The following is a 7,382-nucleotide window of genomic DNA, read 5'->3' as shown; positions in this document are numbered from 1 at the left end:
GAAATAGCCAAGACGGACCAATAGGTCCCATGTTGTCCAAAACATTATGTTACTACATTATGTCATTTCACATGGATTGACCTATAACCACCTAAACTGGAATAAATTAAGACAGTCAAAATACTCAACTACAAAAACTCAATCTGCAAGTGGAACCAAATTTGCTTTTGAAAGCATAGCCTTTCATGTCAAAATTGTTAGCAAACAAACATCTTGAATTAGACCATGCACTTTAGAGTTTATATAAGGCATATAGCAACAAAAAGAAAATTTCCAAGCTAATGCACATAATGAATATTGCCATATCTAACTAGAAATAATAAATAGATATACATTTCAAACTACTGAGCTGGAATTACTATTAGGAACAAAAACATATCATTGAGTATATTTGTATGTCTCTTTTAGATGATTAGACGACCGCATATTTGATGTTTTGTGACTTCTAATTGTTTCGCTGTATGAATGCGTTAGAAAGTAATGAAAGAACAAATCCTAGTGTTAAATTTTACATGATAAAGCCGAAACGTGAACAAAAGATTGGCTAACAGGACCAATGCTTTACCATTTAGATAACTAGTTTAACGTTGAATATTATTTATGATTTCAATATTTACATTTCAAATGTGAATTAGAAGTACATTTTATTCTGTATTTTAATCAAAATATAGCCATACTCAGGTATAAGATATGATACACATAAACATTTTTAAGATACTACTTAAATGTCTTTTTCAATAAAAGAAATTTTTAAATAACATTTGTATCCTAAATTACATGACTGAAGATACAATCTTAAGAATTTCTTTATACAAGTTTCTATCATTTAAAATGAATATTTAGTTAACGTGTCTACCAAAGTTTGGTACTTCTGTTGTATTTTCAGGTACAATCTGATTTCCTGACAATGATCAGACAGATCCTTTAATAGAAGCAGAATTGTTAAGATAATAAGGAAAATAATCTGAACCTCATAATAGAGTTTTTCTAGTGTTTGTGAAATAATACGACTGGAAAAAATTGATCAAAAACAAACACAATCTTTATTTACACACACAAACAAAGAGAAAATGTAGCACACATTTGTATAGAAAGAATCACAGTCGAATTTCTACTAGATTATGCTTAGTCGACCAGAGTTCATTCTCTTAGGACTGTTGTCTGTAGAATCAAAACATAATTTTTAAATATGATCTTCTAATAGAAACAGACCATAAAAAGTGTGCATTAATTCAACAGGTAAGTTTCATATCTTTATCCAATTGACACCGTAACCTTGTGACCTTTGTTCTCTCAAATCATCGGTTGAATGTAACATTTGGAAAATGTCATATCAGCCATAAAAGGATATTACATTCATTAATTCTTCCATCTCAAATGCTATGCTCAATATCCTTTTTGGCAGAACTGACTATCTACTATATGGAAGAAAAAACAAAGCAACTAGCATAAGGCAATCTCAGTAACTTTCTGGAACATGTGTTTCTGGTAAAAATTGCATAGAAACTAGATAAAGGAATTTTTCGTTAAATTCCTATATAACTTAAGCAGGTAGAAAACATACAACATCCACAAATGACACTTCATATATATATAGTTTCACTACTTTCCTATGCTAAAAATAAAAGAACCTTTGGTATACATAAATATATAGTAATAATTCCCTAAACTTTCCTCAAGCTTTATTGGGAGATATTATACTTAAAATTGTTAATTTGTAAAATCCATTTAGCTAATTAAAAGACCAAGTTCATGAGAAAATTTTAAAAATATGGTCCGCTATACATTTGAATAACACTCAGTTTTTTTTAATTATCTTATTTTGTCTTTTTATATTTAAAACATACATAAAACAATATATAACATCTTAAAAAAATATCAAGCCTAAACTTAGTAAAACAGCAGAACATATTACTTAACCAATAGTACCAAATAAAGAGCAATAAATCTAAAAATTACAAGGAAGGTTCATAGATTACATTTATTTATATTAACTGTATCTTTAGTTTATTTTTGAAGTGCACAAGTTAACATATATAATTGATCGAGGGTTTGTATTATTCAAACATATAAGGGTACATATTTAGTGAAGGCACAACTAAATACTGTATGGGCTGAAAAAGTATTTCAGACATTTACTCACCTTTCTGCAGAACAAAAAACTCACACCACTGCTGTGAAGATTTTTGCGTACACCACAAAACTTGAATGAAGCTCCCACCCCTACATGTATTAACATGTACTGTGCCAGCCTATTACATTTTCCTTTACATTAAAATATAGCTCTCCACCAATAGGTGGGTGACACATCCTCCATATATGGTAATCCCCATGAGCACTAGCATTTCTACAAAGGCTCATTCTTGATGAGGCAAAATAAATACACTAGAAGTGAGAAGGTAGTGCAGATGAGTGAGTACCTATCTGAAATACATTTTCTGGTATGAAAATATTAACTTCAGAAACATTTACTCACCCCTTCTGCATAACAAAGAGCTACAATTCCACATTGGGAAGATGGTGAAGTGGCTGGTGCAGATAACAAAATTACAAAGATGAGCTCCTTTCTGAAAATATAGTGTCATAACATGAAAATTCATAGAATGTATTACCCACTAGTGGCATAACCTATTGAGGCATCACTAATTTGGATATTCAGTTAAGTCTACAAGTCACTCCATGTGAGCTCCACCATCTAATTTAAGAAAGGTGAAACATTTCCATAAAGGAATTTCAACATACCCAGCACAAATAAAAAGTCCTCTGTAAGTGAACCTTAGTTCCTACACTATCATTCAAAGAAGTCCATAATTTGAAAGTGACAAATTAGATTCATTGCCAAACTGGGCAGGTATTTTCACCTGGAAAGATTATCTTATATTACAGAAAAATCATACCTTATTCAGTTATAATTCTCTGACGCAAAATACATTTGGTTTTTAAAAAAGTTATTCGAAATCAATTATTACTATTTTGAAATATGAAAAAACAAAACATTCACTAAATCAGTTACACACATCTATAAATATACATAGATGAAATGTGTGTGTGTGCGTGTTTACCCTAACTTCTCCAAGTCTATTGGGCCAATCTCAACCAAAGTTTGTATGTAAACACTATGAACTATGGGGAATGTCCTAAGGGGGTCAAAATTGTACTTAATCCTATTTCTATTTAGTACAGCCTGATGATTAATTAATCTCAGCCTACCCAGTCAATCTCAAACAATTTTGGAAGGTTAATGTTTAAACAATGTTCAATATTCTAAAGGGATTCAAGGTCAAAATATGAAAGTTGCTGGACTGTTTCTCAAACAACCATGCTTTTCTCATAGTCAGTGTTGTTTATGAAAAAGCTTTGTTATAATTTTAAAACTTTTAGATAAAGTTTATGTTCAAGTTATTACTTTGAAATATATGATTGTTGTTAAACTTGCATTGTTTTAATTAAGTTTAAACATTCCCCATCAGTTGACAGGTATTTCAGCTTGTTATGCAATATTAAAAAAACAAAAAATGTGATAAGAACATTTCTGCCTGGATGGGGAATCTCATTCAATGTCAATTACAGGCTTGCTTAGCAAGTTTTTTGGTACCACAGGAAAATCATAAATGATTCTGAAATAACTGATGATTTATGTATTAATGATGATACAAGGATGAAAATGAGCACCAGCTGTTTTACACAGATAGCAGAACTTTACTGAAAAGAGAGGTTTTGATAAAGACCTTAAGAAGGTTAAAGTGACAATGTTTCAAAAGTCTTTTGTCTTAAAAAAAAAATGATTGTAAAGTTCCACTATCTGTGTAAGGCAATTCACACAAGTTTCAGCCATATTTTTTATCCTTAAATGTTAATTTACTGCCCATATCAAAAATAAAATTATGATCATTCCCTAAATTATGAGGTCAGTACATCACACTTTACATATTAATTGTTGGACTTGTATGTACTATTAATCTATCAGTAGTTGTAGTTACATGAAATACAGCAAGGGCCCATTCAGTCCTTCAAAGACAGTATACCCCTGCATACCTTATGTTTCTACTCTTGACAAAATCAATTAAGCCCACAAATTTTCAGGAAATTATTGACTCCTTCTTTTATTGAGTTTTAAGCTCTTGTAAAGTACAATTACCAATACCATTACCAGCCTTCAATACTGCTGATGGCAAACTCATTCCATAAAATTAAAACACTCACTCTGTTACAAAAATAATCTTATCTCGTAAGTTGTATTGAAACTTCTTCCAAGTTCCAGCTAAGAATCAATAAAGAAACGTTATTAGAACTACTAGTACCAGGATTCTTAATAAAATTATTATTCATTAAAATCTTCAAAACCTAAATATATTCAATATCGAAAAATTATGCTGCGCCAAGAAGTTTTACAAACTACAGATATGAAACTTCAAACTTTTTACTCCACAAATTACCTCGGCTGAAACAAATGATATTACTTTCTGGCACAAGCAAAACTATGAAAAAGCACCAGAAGGAAAAAAATTAACATTACAGCTAAGTAGTAATCCTGGATCATAAGTTATAACGTCACTGGAATTTACCTTTCCTCAGGCAACAAGTATTAGAATTACTACCCCTAATATATATAAAGTTACTGAATAACGTTATTATCAATATCACTACTGAGAAGAGAATGGTTTTCACTTTCATCAACAGTAACAGATTTATCAGTTCTTCCAATATCTATTTTCTTCGAACAGTGTTTCTAGGTTTACAACAAAATTACCATCATAACTATTTTGACAGGTGTGAGAAAGCATCATCTACTAAAAGATTACAGATACTTATTTATATGTGTGTGTGATTTATTTAAATATATTTAAATTTATAAAAAATAACTTACAAACGTTTTGTAACGATCACTACTTCTAAAGAAGTATCTGAATTGGAACCTTAAAAAAAACTTATATTATGTTAATACTAATTATAAAATACGATTTAAAACTCATTACATGGGAATGTTATTAATGATAAAAAATATAAAAAAACCAGAAGGTCTGAAATGGTCTGGTAATTAGGGCGCTCTATCACAATCTCCATATCACGAAATTGAAACCGTCCTTTCAACCGGGGTGCATTATAAACTAATGGACAATCACGCCATTCGTTGGCAAAGAGTAGTCAAAGAGTTAGTGGTGTTCGCTAACTTTCTTCCGTATAGTCTTTCACTTCAAAATTAAACAAGAGTAGCGCAGATAGACCTCGTGCACCTTTGGGCAAAAATTCAACTACAAACAGTTTCAAAGGCTCAACATCATGATAAATTGCATTCAACAGAAGTAATAATAGGTAGGCAAACACCGACTTATAAACATAAGGATAGTTTTATTGATGGTGGAACATACTACATGTTTTGACAGAAAATTCGTCTGTCTTCTTCAGGTATGAGCAGTACTAAGCAATACAAGGTTTATGTATCGTAACAAAGACAATAGGGATTAAATGTGACGGAAATGGTGTCAAAAGGTGACAGGATATAGGTAGAGGTCAATCTGTTCAAGTGTATGAACGGTGAATAACCTTGCCAAATACGGTTGATTTTGCTAGGGCCATTATCACGGTATAGTTAGAGATCATGATTAAAGCAGATCATCTGCTTTGATCATATCTATAGTTTCTAAAGAGTCTCATTCCCTTTTTAGTTTTGGATTGGTGTAGGAGAGTAATTTCATCCAAAAGTATTTTGTGACCTGTTTCATATTGATGATATGTTAAGGTAGATATCTAGAATTAATCTCTACACATGTGACCTTGGCGTTCTTTGCGTCTTATTTCTATGTATTTCTTTCCACATTCCCATGGGATACTTTATGTGCCTTTTTTTGTTCTTGTAAATAGGGATTTTATCGGGTTATGTAGTGTTACATCTCTGGTCGTTAGTTCATTTTCCGTAAAAATTCTCTCCGAAGAAACTTTAGCGATACAAGTCCTTTCTCAAATAAAACTGGTTTATTCTTTTTGAATACAACTTTTCAATACACTTAATTTCCACAGTCACGCTATAACAAACGCTATAATTCACAACGAATGACTCACGTGCTCGACTCAACTGTCCGTCTCTATCTCTGACTACAGTTCAATTACATTTTGCAGTCACCTCTTACCGGTCTTATATATACAAGAATACCGCATATCTAGTAAACACTCGAGGATTCACGAACCTCCGAGAATATGACGTGTTACTAGCGTCACGTGACCCCCGCTGTCGTAACACTGCCCCTTCCTTAGTATTGTTCGTCCCGAACAATAGCCACTTACATTAAACCAATAAACAATTAACAATAACTTAATTTAATGTACAGAATTTACAAACACAAAAGTAAAATTCAACAAAGTCTCTTAATTTTACGGACGTATCATCTTTCATCTTCCGTACTGGTCTTCGTTTCGTTGGCTTTTGCTTCATTTGGGGTTCATCTGCTTCATCAGGAAACGTCTTATCATTGGTAACAGTCACATCAGTGGTAGTAACTTCATCAAGAGCTTCACTGTTTCCCTTCTCAAAACCGAGTAGAGTTTCTTTTTTGACAGAAGCTTTTTCAGGGGACACGTCTTCAGCAGCGCCATTTGTTCCATTTTCACTTCATCCCAACTGAAATGTCCTGGACCATGATAACGCCAAAGCCTGTTGGCATGCACCACCTTTGGCTTACCTCGCCGACCACATTTTATTCGGAAAGTAATGTCTGAGAGACGATCCACTATGTCATATGGGCCTTCCCATGGAGATGACAACTTAGGAGACTTCCCTTTGGTCTTCCTGGGATTATACAACCACACCTTGTTTCCTGGTACAAAACTGACTTCAGTAGATCTCTTACCATAAGATAACTTCATCGAATCAGCAGACGTTTTCAAGTTTGAATGCACTTGATGGTGAATATCATCCATCCTTTCTGATAACACTTTCACAAACTCTGACACATTTTCAGGCAACTCTTCATAAGGTGGGCATCCTGTTAACAGATCCACTGGCAACCGAAGTTCCTGACCAAACATCAACTCTGCAGGAGTGTATCAAGTGGTTTCATGTTCTGCTGTCCTACAGGCCATCAACAATGGAGGGAGTAAGATATTCCAGTCATCTTGGCAGCTATTACAAAACTTTGCCAATTCTTGTTCCAGTGTCCAGTTGTACTTTTCTACCATCCCATCGGACTGCGGGTGGAGTGGCGTTGTTCTTGTCTTTCGTATGCCAAACAACTTGCAACATTCATTGAACACAGCTTATTCAAAGTTACGGCCTTGATCCGAATACAGTTCATATGGCGTACCAAATCTGAAGAAGAAATCACTAATAGCCGAAGCTACAGTTGTAGCTTCCTGATTTGGTATTGCATATGCTTCAAGCCACTTGG

The 7,382-nt window shown here is 33.1% G+C and overlaps 1 protein-coding gene across 3 annotated transcripts in view; it reads right to left on the bottom strand.

Annotated features, from left to right (window-relative positions):
* The window catches only part of LOC106462015 (serine/threonine-protein kinase minibrain-like), a 145,177-nt gene extending 140,394 nt beyond the window's left edge, over window positions 1-4,783 (bottom strand). The window contains exons 1-2 of one of the 3 annotated variants that reach the window (XM_022389293.1): window positions 4,437-4,783; window positions 2,477-2,567 (exon numbers count right to left, since the gene is read on the bottom strand). The gene's annotated coding sequence lies outside the window, so the exon portion shown is untranslated. The other 2 variants (XM_022389289.1, XM_022389302.1) reach the window with 2 other exon arrangements.
* Between the last annotated feature and the right edge of the window lie 2,599 nt (window positions 4,784-7,382).

This window comes from Limulus polyphemus, unplaced genomic scaffold, assembly GCF_000517525.1.
Source record: "Limulus polyphemus unplaced genomic scaffold, Limulus_polyphemus-2.1.2 Scaffold42, whole genome shotgun sequence".
In the NCBI taxonomy this organism is placed as follows: domain Eukaryota; kingdom Metazoa; phylum Arthropoda; class Merostomata; order Xiphosura; family Limulidae; genus Limulus; species Limulus polyphemus.
This window is presented reverse-complemented; position numbering and strand designations above follow the sequence as displayed.